We start from the raw sequence: 13,589 nt of genomic DNA, 5'->3' as shown, positions 1-13,589 counted from the left end.
CTCTTACAAAAATGATATGATGTAGGTGATTGAGGGTGTTCACCAGTTCCCCACTTTTTTGGAGTTCACTTTTAAACCAAACTCTATATATGAAAACTTCTTTTAATTAAGAGTAAACTTAAAAACTTTTAAAAAATTATTTTAATTTTTTTTAAATTTTTTTGTAGTGTCATTTTATTCCCGTTATTCTTATATATTGATATTGTTCCAAAAAAAAAGTCATCGTTAATCTCGTCGGTGTAGTGCTCATGTGTAATAGTGTGCATTGCATATATGCAAGAGTGTTGTATTGCATAAAATACAATACTATTACACATATTTGATACACACTATAGTGTGTGTTTATATATATATATGCAATATAAGACTAATACACACATCGAATACATATTAATACGTATGTGTAACACAACATTAATGCGCATGTGCACTACATCGATTTTATTATTTTTTTAAATATTTTTTTGCATATAATACAACACTAATTCACATATACAATACACAAATATTGATTATATGTAATTAAGCACCACTTAGGATAAAAATACATAGTAATACACATGTTTAATACAACAGAATCACACAGCAATATGTATGTACATTACGTCTTTTTTTATTTATTATTTATTTTTTTCGATTGAAGAGTAACAAAATATAAGAATAATGGCAAAAACAGAACTTTGAATTTTTTTTTATTTTAAATTAAAATAATTCTTTAATAGTTTTTAAGTTTTCTCTATAAAGATGAGTTTTCTCTTGATCCTCTCCATATATATATATATATATATAGGATGAGTATCATTACAAAACTGTTAAATTATTTAAAAACTTGAATGAACTCTTGAAATCTAACTTCTTTTATAAAAAAAAATTGTATGCTAATATTATTTAAGTGTAGCTTTATCATTTTTTATATCTATATTTACGATTAAATTTTTAAAAATTAAGTTTTATACGTATCTATGTTTTGTTTTACACCTATGTAAATTTGTTAGTACATAAATTTATATATGTAAACTTGTGATTAATATATGTTAATATACAAAAAAATTAAAAAAATGTTTGGTTGTTTAAAGTTCTTAAGAGTTCTTAACTTTTTTAAAGTTCTTAAATGATACCAACCTTATATATATATATATATATATATATATATATATATTACTATATATAATAGATATTGGAGAGAGAGGGTTGAGATGTTGAAAAATAAGAGATTTACAATAAACTAAGCATAAGATACAAGTGTTAAATGCATCAAGTCTTAAAACACATCTGAACATGAGGCGGGCACGAGGGGGGCTCAAAATTCAAATCCAGATCTGAACTCGCATACTGTCTGTGCTCACCACTAACTTCAAACACACCTCTTCTCTAATCTCTCTCTCTCAAACTCACCAATTTAAATTTCAAACCCAAATAACTATATGCGCTCTCTCTCTTTATGTGACTCTACACTCTCCTGTCTCACATACAGGTATGGTTTTTAGGGTTTTTGTTTTCCATCTTTGTGTACTGAGTTTGATTCTATACTTCTTAGGTAAACCATGTTACTTCTTAAGTTCATAATCTATTTTTGTGCCGGGATCTTGATTTTGGAAACCTTAGAAGCACTCCCACGCTTTGGGCTGTTGGGGTTGTCCACAACGGTGTTTTTAACGACTACTGTTGGTTAACTTAACGTTAACGGGGTGGTAATGAGCAATGTTGGTTTTATATCGATGCAAGTTTAATTTGAGTATGCTTATTAACCTTAGAATAATCTGAATTTGAAATTTGAAATCCCATTTTGTTTCATATAATTCTGGATTTTATCTCCATATGTAGTTGTATTAAATTCAGAATTGTTGCTGTGAGTTAAAGGCCATGATACAAACCAGAACTGTTCCTCTGAGTTAAAGGCCATGATATCCAAGTAAGAATTGGTTTTGGACGTCTAGCATCAATGCAAGTCTCTATAACAATTCTTGGTGTTATAGTCTTTTATTTTATTTATTTGTTCTTTTATTTATGACAGAATTACAAATTTTGTCCTTTAAAATAAGACGAATTACGGTTCGTGTCCTTTTCTAAGTTTCCTTGCAGGCGGTGTACTTTAAACTTTTTTTCCCTACAAGTTTTGTCCTTTACGCTAACTGGGTTAGAAAAACTCAGTTAAATACCCTCACGTGAGGCGCATGTGAGGGTATTTTGGTCTTTTCAACGAAGTGGTTAAAATATATTTAATATATATTTAATAATTAATATTTATAAAATAAACTCTCTCTCTCTCCAACCTTTTCACACAATCAATCAATCCTTTCAATTCAATTCCAATCAAACCCATCTTCGATTCACAGTTTCCGACCAAACCCATCTCCAGTTAACGTTTTCCAACCAAACCCATCTCAGCCATGGCTTCAAACCCCCCAAAGGATTGATTGATTGTGTGAGTGGTTGGTGGCGGCGGTGAAGAATCAAACCCATCTCCGATTCACTAAAGGATTGATTGATTGTGTGAAGATAATTAGGGTTTTTGTAAAGGGTTTGTTGCTTGCTTAAAATTGGGGAAATCGGAGGTGATGGTTCAGGTGACCATCAGAAATTCCGGCCACCTGAGCAACCTCTTCTGATTCTTCTTCAACCTCCGATTCACTGATCATAGGAGTGGTCGGAGCTGGAGCGGTGGTGGCGGAGCTGTGGTGGTGGCGAATAAGCAGTGACGGAGATGGAGCGGTGGTGGCGGAGCTGTGGTGGTGGCCGGAGTGGTGGTGGCCGGAGCTGTGGTCGTCTATGATCTCAATTCCTCCAACGGCACCTTCGTAAAACCCAAAAGCTTGACCCTCACGTTCCTTCCGTCATCAACAACGGCGACCGGATTAAGATCGGTGAGTTAACGTCAATTGTTGTGATGATTGAAGACCAATCGTCAACTGCTGCTGCTTCTGCTGTTGGTGAGGATGAAAATACCGATTTAGGGTTAGGGTTTGGTGGTGGTGATTTGGGGAAAGTTGAGCCGGTGGTGAAGAAGCTTCCTGATTTAGATCATACGAAACCTGCAAATGTTGTTGTACCAGCGAGAACGACCCGGGGAAGAAAGAAAGCGTTTCCAGTGGAGACGTTGGAGGATACTTTGAACAATGTGACTGAATGTTTACAAGTTGGTGATGGAAATGAAGCCACGTTAGGGGAGAATTTGGAATCAAACAATAAACCTGTTGAAGAGCAGTTGGAGAAAATGGTGTCAACTCGGGTTCGGGTGATAGGGATACGGGTTTTGGAAAATGATGGGTCGGGTTCGGGTGATAGGGATCGTTTGCGGTGGCCGGAATTTATGGTGGCCGGAGTTTATGGTGGCCGGAGTTTATGGTGATGGTGGTGGCTTAGAGAGAAAGAAGAGAGAAAGGAGGGGATTATATACACTAAAATTACAATTATGCCCATCACATGTCTGGCACATGTCATACTTAACTGAGTTTTTCTAACCCTGTTAGCGTAAAGGACATAACGTGTAGGAAAAAAATGTTTAAAGTACACCGCCTGCAAGGAAACTTAACAAAGGACACGAACCGTAATTTGGCTTTTTTTAAAGGACAAAATTTGTAATTCTGTCTTTATTTATTTATTGTGTGGATTTTTAGGATCTGGGGCTTCTTGCAATCACTAATCCATTGCATATGCAAGGTTAGAATCATTGTTTAGGGGCCGAGATCGTATATGTTGTGATTTAAGAACCAAGCTATCAAGGTAAGGTTTAAATTCAAATCCATTATATTCTGATTACTATAAGAGTTAAAAGTGCTTCAGAGATTAAAAAATTTATCAGGTCTGTCAAAACTCGAAAACAAATAGGAACAAAATGAAAGTTCAAGAACAAATAATTGGGATACACTAGCTAAGCAGAGGGTGTTTGAAACATCTTTTATATGACACTTATTTACAATCATACAATATTACTGGTGATTATTGACTCAATTACTTATCTCAAATAAGGCTATTCACGAGTTTTGTTTCAACTTAGGGGGTGTTTGGTACAGAGAATGAAATTGTAGAGAAATGGAATAGAGAAATGGAATTGCAGAGAAAGGGAATTGGTCTGGAGAATGAGAATTGACTGTTCTGTTTGGTAGTACAGAGATTTCAGTAGAGAAATATAGCTGAGAATCATTTCTCTTGTTTGGTACATAGGAAATAAACAGAGAATTATATCAAATTTATCATTAGCACAAGTATTTTTTTCATAACAAATATTTATTAAAAAATAAAAAAACATATAAAAAGATGCATAAATTCCAACCAAATATTTAGTAATGAAACGAACTTCCTGCCGAACAAATGACTGAACGTTCAGTTCATTTGCAGGCCTATTTCAAATATTTGATCATACAAAAATATTTAAAATTACCCGAACAAACTTGACTTCTTTCTCATAATATTGCATAGGATTCCGCATGTAAATCATTAATTCATCCAAAAGATCCCAAACATCTCCACCTAACACTACATCCTTATACATTGATTTTGTTTCATCAACTTCTCTAACTGGCTGCAGTTGTAAAATGAATTTAACATAAAAATAAAAAAAAATTGGCCATGAAATATGTATATATCTAACAAGAAAGTAAGTTTTATATGAATATTATAACGTTACCATGATAAAGTTTTCGGCATAAGCCATGTTAAAAAGCTGATTATACTTCTTGTATAGGAATCTTTTTGAAGTAATGTGTAAAAGCATTAGCGATTCCCTTAAAAACCACAAAACCAAGATTCCGGGAAGTAATGCAATTATAAACTTTAATAAGTAATAGCTTTGCTTCATTTGAAGTAAGTCAACTTCAGCTCCTGAATTTGTGATCATTTCAAAAAGGTATGGATCAAGAGGCATATCAACCTATAGAAAACAACCCGAATCAGTCAAAGTCAAAGGAAAAAGTTGAAGAGTTTTTAATATATTAAAAGTATGAAACTTACAACATATTCTAGAGGGAACCCTTCATTCATTGTTACATATAATGTTTTCAGGTCCTCAGTGAACACAACAGCAGCCACCTGTCAAAGCTCTATATTGAGAAAAATGAGGTGTTCAGAAAGAGAAATCTAAGAAAAAGTCACATGTCTGACCTCAGAATGTTCAAGTTTTTCAAGAAAATAAGTGTAAGGCAGTTTAGGGCGGTAACGCCACCATCTTTTTGATATCCAAAGTGCTCTAACGCCTTGTGTGCCTTTGGCTTTCGCCTTTGCATCTTCTTCACAAACACTTTTTTCAACCTCTTTCATGTCAAATTCAATTGCATATTTAGCACGTGATGAATCTAACTGTTCGGCTAATTGCTCCCTTCTCAGAATATCTTTCCATATTTGCAGGCTTTCTTGCCATGTTCCTTTAGTTTCTTGATTATTATCTAGCAACAGAAAACCATCAGATATTTTTACTAAACATTAGTAGACTTGTAAACAAACCAAACGCTCAATGAACAGTCCGTGAACCATTCGTTTATGTTCGTTTATTTACGTACGAACATGAACACACAGTTTTGTTCATTTAGTTAAACGAACGAACATGATTACTTGTCCCGTTCGCTCATTTATGTTCATGAACGTTCGTTTACGTTTTTTCATTTAAATTATTTTATGTTCGTTGGTTTACGAATTTTTTAGGTCGTTAACATATTCATTTAAATTTTTAGGCCCATTAAAGTTTACTCTAGTCTAAATAACTTTTTAGACCACAAACATTGTTGTTCACATTTACTTTTAATAGGTTTTAGTTCAGTTATGTTGTTCATCTATGTTCAGTTATGTTTGTTTGTTTAAGTTCCTGAACCGTTCGTTTATACTTTATGCTGTTAACAAACAAACATAGACGAATACGTTCATTTTCTTAACAAACAAACACACACAAGAAAACCCTGTTCATTTATTTGTTCGTGTTCAAACGCTTGTTCGGTTAAAGCTAAACGAATGAACGAACATGAACATGCTCCGTTTGTGTTCATTCGATTCATTTAAAGGCCTAAACATTAGATACAAAAATGGCATTTCTAAAACTAACCTGAAAGCCCTAATTCTTCCTGAAGTTTATTCTTATCCTGTGTCTTCAATTTCACAACCTGAAAGCTCATGTTTTCATTTTCATCCTCACCTTTAAAGCTACAAATTACACAAAACTATAAATTTATGTACGTGTGACTTTTTTCTAACCAAATTGGATGAAGATTGAAGTTAAGTTAAATCATGTTACTTGGTAGGAACTTAAATCGCCGGATGCACACAGCCCTTGTAATCGACCATTTACTCATGTTACAACTTTATGTATCAAGTAAGAATGAAAACTACCTGGGTCATGGATAATATACTGAAACCCCATATATAAAATGGCTTTCATCCTTGGTTCAAATAGATATACAGAGAAACTGATACGAAGATGAAGAAATCGTAGTTATAAAGAACATGTTAATGTGACGGAAGAGTGAAGGAGCAGAAGCAAGCAAAATCGTAAAGTAGGGTTTCAAAAATCAAAGATATGTTGTTAAAGAAGAAGGAGAGGATGGAAGAATCATACCTAGCAGATCGATGGAGGAAACCCTGGAATGAGACTGAGAAATGGAACCCTAGAAATCCAATTCTCCGCTTTTTTTAGAGAAAGGAATCAGAGAAATGGAAATGGTTTATTTCCATTTCTCACCTCTTTCTTTCATAAACAAACAAGAGAATTCTTTCCAATTCCATTTCTGACCCCTCAATTCCCTCTACCAAACACCCCCTTAATGTTGAAACTGAGCTGAAAATCCGACTCACGCTTGTCTCAGTTTTAAAATAATATGGCCCATCTCTGTGATTAAACTAAGCTGAAAATTTGACCCTTGCTTAGCTCGATTTTGACTTAAGTTGGCTCGGCTCAGCGTTCAAACTGAGTTAAAAGTTTGACTCTAGCTTAGCTTGGTTTTGTACTAAGCTGGCTCGACGTGGCTTCGCTCAGTTTATATATATATATATATATATATATAATGATTGATTGTGCATACCGGCAGTGTTATATTATGATATTAGTATATTATTCATCTTTTATCCGTGCTAATTCATGCAAAATTTAGGGTTGTTATTGGTCAGCCTGGTGTTGGGAAAACTGTAATTGTTGAAGGGTAGGTGTAACAGAACATTATGAACAAGGTATGTACATTTTATGTTTATGATTTTTATTTATTTATTGAATGTGTAGTTTAATATTTGTATAAGAAAGTGGTCATTGGTGGAACAATTAACTAATGGGTCTATATCAACTTTGCACAGAGCGTTCAAGATAATATTTTCCAACTCCTGTAACTTTTGTACCAAGCTTGCACAAAGGTGTACTACTTCTGGCATGGTATGGTCAACAAGACTTATTTTAGTTGAAAGTCAAATGGTTGTCTTTCAATTTTAATTTATTTATCTAATCTTGCAGGTGGCTGGCGCGGTAAAAAGAACCGAACGCTTGGTGAATCGTTAGCGGGAAGTTATATTTGAGGTATGTCTTTAATTATATTCTATTATTTCTTTTAGCTGTCAGTTGATGCTATATATGTGTGGATTAACAATATGTAGTTCGTGTTCGTAAAACCGGTGATTGTAAGGGTGTAAACGAGCCGCGTCGAGCCTAAGCTCAACTTATTTTTCTAAAGCTCGAGCTCGCCTCGTGAGTTGTGTTTTCAAGCTCTGTCTCGGCTTATTTAATATTTACTAATTTGTTTATATAAGTTTTTTAATTATTTTTATTTACTTTAAAAAAAATCTTTATCGAGCCTAAGCTCGGCTCGATCTCGTGTAACATGGTAGTACCTTGAATGAGCCAAAGCTTGGCTCGAGCTTGGTATCATATGAAAAAAATGGAGGTACATCTGATTGATATCTTTGAAGTAATAATTAGTCTAATTAAGATTCGGAATTGTTTCCGATATTTGGAGCGTTTGTGTGTATTGAATATATTATCACCCTAATTTGGTTTGTTAAATATATTTTTTGTTTAGGCTGCAAACTGTTTGAGATAGATTTTACGGGTCATTCTATTTGCTGATGCTGGCCAAACAACTTTTCTTGGTAATGGATTGAAGTTGTTTTAGGGTCGCAGTTTAATTTCAGTCGAGCATGGGTCAGATTTGTTTACATGTATCAAAGTATTTGGTGACGAGTTTGTGAAGTTGTTGTAGACTTGTAGGTATGATTTAATACACAGCAACCAACTTTGAATAATGTTTCTTGTAGCTTGTTTATCATATTATCAATTATGATGCTGAAAATGTTAGTTGTTTTTGTTTCTCAATGAATCTGTACTATTTTTTAAAAATCAGCAAGCTCAAACTAAAGTTGCAGCTGTATCTGTTTAAGTACATTCAAAATCCAAGTCACATTGAGTTCCAGGTAATTATTTGTTTATTCATAACCTTTTTTAAAAAAAAAAAATCAATGGTGGCAATATAGTAAAAAGAGTATCTTATTACAATATGGTTACATTAATATTTTTCTCCAATATATACACCACATTGGTATAAATTTAATAAAAAAAAAAATGAATAAACCAATTACCAAATCGATGATTGTATTATTTGGTTACAAGTAGATTAAATCTAAACCGAGAAAACATATCCCGATCTTTATTGGGTTTTTTGGTTAGTGTTTAACATTTGGGAGGGTAAAACTGTTTCGGTTCATATCAGTCTACAAAGTTGTGAGGTTTACGATTCTTATTTGTTTCGGTTCATATTAGAATACTAATTATTATATTGAAATTATGATAAATATAACTAAATGATAGATTAGCTGGATTGGAGCTTTTTTGTCACACCCCGACCAAAGGCGGCGGAACATGCCGGGGTGCAACGATTGCTCATAAGCGCATGACACTATTTAAAGCGACAATATTTAACAAACTCATTTCATTTCACAACATCGAAAATGTCACATAACCAAATATTCATAACTCAAATACAACAAAATATAACAAAAAATAGCAAATCAAATATTGTTCATTTTTGCTAATATCCTAATGGTATTTGTGATGTTTTCTTCACCGAACTCCATAATCAACCTAGATGCAAACCTGTAACATTTCATAAAATAAAGTTTATCAACACAAAGGTTGGTGAGCAATTCATAAGTTTGAACAATAGATATATAGTATGAAAAGCCACAAAACTAGTATACAAAACCATAAATAATAGCTATAAACTTGGATAAATAGTTATCGCTAACAAGTTAGCGACACCCAACTATAAGGGGTTGCCAAATAGTTTAGGATTTTATAGTTATCGTTAATTGCATTACGTTAACGACACCTTGCCATGAGGGGTTGCCAAATGGTCTAGGATTTATAGTTCCACCATCCAAAAGCGATAAACACATAGTCAAATAAGCATAGAACACCAAATCGAGCAATTATTCAAGTAAGGTATACAACAACGTTTGTGGTTTAAGACCCCAAGTATAAAACATTTAGTTTAGATAAGTTGAAATGTCACCCCCAAAATAAAAGATAGAAAACGGGGTATGAAGTTACTCACGTTCAAGTAATAAACTTGAAAGATTGATTATTTGGAGATTTGCCGGAACGACGAGTTTAACGTATGAAGCCTAAATAAAAGAAAATCTTGGATTTAGAAAGGTTGTCTTGAAGATCTTTAAATAAAATAATTGTTGCAAAAACTAATCAATTAAAGTTCTAGGTTTAAAATGTAACTATTTAAGAATTTATAATAATAACCCTTTTAAAAAATGTAAGTTTGCTCAAAACCGGGTTAAAGTATCTAACCTTAATATTTACTTAACCAATGTTAAGTAATAAGGTGGGGAAAATGCTAAAATGCAAGTTCCGTTAGGCTAAAGATACAAAAACGGGTTTTTAACGAGTGTTCGGGTTGTCGGTTCGGGTCTTGACAAATGGTCGAACCCAAATTCAACTTTCCAAAATATTAATTGTTATGAGATAACTCATTAAAACATACTAACACTTAACCAAGTACGTAGATCTATTGTTTAGAACTAACAACGCACGTTAAGCGAGTGTTCGGTTTTGTCGGTCCAAACTATGTTATGAGATCAAGTTGGATCCAACTATTCCAAGTACTTAAGAAAAATAATTAAAATCAGTGTGTAAACTATTTTTTTTAAAGAAATATACAAGTCTTGATAACTAAAAACACACTTGTGTGTCTTAAGCGAGTAAAAGTCGGTATAGTTCGGTCTCCATCTCACAAATAGTTCATAGATGGTTTCTACATGCCCAAATATCATAGAACTTGTATATTGGTTTATAAATGAAGAAAACTTAAATTTTACAACAAAAAAAGTTAACTACAAGTCTTTTAAGCAAAAGTTTCGGTTTAGTTCGGTTTCCATCTCCCAACGAGTTCATAGATGGATTCCATATGCTTAATATCAAAGAACTTGTAAAAATGATGTTTGAAACTCAAATATAGCAATAAACATGTTTAAACAACTATTTTAACAAAACTAGTAAACAAAAGTTCGGTTTCCGGTTTGGACTAGTTTCGGTTAAACCGAGGTTAGTCTTATACAAACCCGCACCATGGAACTTGTAAATAAGATGAACAAACTAAAGGGTTAGAAGTTAGTCATAAGTGATATGTATAATAAGTTATGTGTGTGTAAATATATATCAAGAACACGAAGTCCTTCATGAAGCCTTGCCTTATGACGTTCAAAACTTAACCAACCAAAGTTGGTGAAGTAACAAATAAAGGAAACAAGGGGTGTGTATTATATATATGTTGTACCACCATATTCAAGAGTTAGTAATGTTAGATGAACAAGTTAGAATGAAAGACTATAGTTAGTTTGACTTGAGAAGTCAAAACTTCAAAAAATACATAAGAAATAACGACCTTGAATCTATGGAGTTTGAGAGAGTTTTTTTGGAGATGTAGCAAGAGTAAAATGAAGAAGATGGGTGTGTATATATAGGGAAGGAGTGAAGGGTTGGGTATAAAGATTCTTTTATGGTTTGCATAAAAATGGGTATGTTTAAATGGTCAAACAATGCATAATATAAAAAAAACAATATTTTATATATTTTAAATGACAAGATCCAATATTTTATATATTTGAAATGTTCGGGTTACAAACGGGTCGGGTTTACATAACAAAAGTGACCCGAAATTGACGAATGTCACATTTTTTAAGCTAAACGAGTCCGAGAATCACTTATCGAGGTCATGTAGGCTTAAAAATAAGTTTTTTTAATAAATGAGCATGAGAATCACTTATTGAGCTCGAGTAGGCCTGCAAGCCTACACGAGCCCAATATTTATATAATTTTTTTTATATATTTTAAATATATGTTTATAGAATAATATTAATATATTAGAATAATGACATTCAAATAAAAGATATTGAGCCTAGAAATAAGCTTAGTTAATAAATGAGCTCGAGCTTCACTTATCGAGCTTGGGTAGGCTTGTGAGCCTTAACGGGACCAATATTTATATAATTTTCATTCAATGTTTTGTATATATTTATTATTATATATAAATTATGATTAAATAACTAAAGAATTATTATTTGTTCATATGTTGATTTTTTATAGATCTATCTTTTTCAGTCTCTTTTAATATAGTACAATTGTTGACTTTTTTAGATTTCTTGATATATATTTAGAAATAATCAAGTTCACTTGTGGGTATGACAGATGATCCGGCTGAATTTGCAATAGATTTAGATGGTTAACTGATCTACCCTTTGCTTTTGTTTACCTCATTTGCAATATTCACTAAGTTTTCTTTATCCCGTGTATGCATTTGTGTGGTTGATTTTATATTAAATTCGATATTTTTGTTTATCTGCTAAGCTTACATTTATACCTGTCATATTATTGCATTTCCAAATGATGTGATACAGTATGACATGAACACAAATTTGATGTTTTTGAATGTTTATACTTGTATAGGCCATGAAAGGTAGTTGGAAAACAAAAATCACCAAGATTGAAGATCTGAGAAGAAAATTTGATGGTGGTTGTTGCGGCAATTCGGCAAACTCATGTGCAACGTCTGATATGGTGCATGTTTGGGAGTGCTTTTATTTTTTGCTTTTCTGCTTTTTGGAGGGGCAAATTGTCCAAAATACCCCTCCAAAAGCACCTAAAAGCTTCAATTTGGAGCTTTTAATTGTTTTTGGAGGGGCATTTTGGACTTTTGACCCCTCCAAAAAGCAAAAAATAAAAGCACTCCCAAACACCCACATGATGTGATTGTGATGTGTTATGTAAGGCCCCATTCCCGGTGCCCTACTTTAGCGTCGGATTTACTCATAAACACAGTTTTTACAAATCAGGTGGATTAAAACTTTCGCAGAATATAAAACTTTAACCGTTTATTACAAAACATTTAATCTTTTCTTTAAAACCATAACATAAAATATCATATTTAAAACATCGTTTCTTCCATCTTTAGATGCCAGCCGTTCAATCCATGCCATGTGCCATCCTCATGCCGGCTCTTTAGTTTGCTCACCTGCGTGCATACTAAAAGTCAGCTACGCTGAGTGAGTTCTAGTTAATCAAGCAACTTACCATACAACCACTACATGCATTTATATATATGTGTTCGAAGACACCTAGCCATGCATCTATCTTGCTCACCTTACCACTTAACCACTTAACTTCCCTTAACGACTTAGCCACTTGTTTACGAAAGCACATAGAGGCTTACCCTCCCACGTACTCACGTTATGCCACTTATTTAACGAAGTCACGTAGAGGCTTTTCCTCTCACATACTATCGTCATGCCACTTAATAACGGAGGCACATATAGGCTTACCCTACCACGCACTCACGTCATGCCACTTTAATAACGAAGGCACGTATAGGCTCACCCTACCACGTACCATCGTCATGTCACTATCACTCTTACTAACCCCGCTCCACTTCTATCACACTCTACTTCTACTTGTATATCACACACTTCCTATCAGTACATTATTTACGTAATAAGCAAATCACATCATAGCATTCATACACACTAATAATCACCTGGCAATCATTCTCCTTGACGATACGTGCAATATCCGAAGATCGTTCACGCACCGACAAGCATTATATAATAGCTAACTTATACATCATCTATAGCATACACTTACCACTTAAGGTAAGTGTATTCACACTTCACGTCGAGTATGCACACAACCCCGAAAACATAACAAGGAATGGGGCTAGAAACTCACATGGATCTTGTTTCTTTCTCCGTTTATCGTAATTCCCTTCTTTAATTGTGCCCTGCTAAATGTATATAGGATACACGTATTAATATTCGTGCTAATTCTGGAGTAATCTATGGGCATTGTTTTAGATTAAATTATACTTAGATTATTTTGTATAAATCCAAGGTATACGACTTTTAATTATTTAATATTCCAATTTTCTTTCTTTAATGTTTTAGCTTAACACCCTAGATTAATCTTTTGACGTATAATGGCGTGGGTACGCATATGCGTATATTCATACACACATATCTAACTCACGAATACTTATATGTTCGAGTCTTAACGTGATCGGGTCTTTATTATTTGTTAATTACATTATAAATAACCCAAGGCATTGTAAATGAGTTATCTATCTATG

General features: G+C 33.4%; 1 long non-coding RNA gene across 1 annotated transcript; it reads left to right on the top strand.

Annotated features, from left to right (window-relative positions):
• The first annotated feature begins 1,451 nt into the window (after positions 1-1,451).
• On the top strand, positions 1,452-11,991 carry LOC143536873 (uncharacterized). Its single transcript, XR_013135950.1, has 3 exons — positions 1,452-1,912; positions 7,216-8,376; positions 11,660-11,991. It is a non-coding gene; the product is annotated as an uncharacterized LOC143536873 (long non-coding RNA).
• The last annotated feature ends 1,598 nt before the right edge of the window (positions 11,992-13,589 follow it).

Source organism: Bidens hawaiensis, unplaced genomic scaffold (genome assembly GCF_021521415.1).
Source record: "Bidens hawaiensis isolate Kalapana, Puna unplaced genomic scaffold, B.hawaiensis_p1.1 tig00010983_1, whole genome shotgun sequence".
NCBI lineage: Eukaryota > Viridiplantae > Streptophyta > Magnoliopsida > Asterales > Asteraceae > Bidens > Bidens hawaiensis.
The sequence above is the reverse complement of the archived record's forward strand: the minus strand, read 5'-3'. Positions and strand labels throughout refer to the sequence as shown.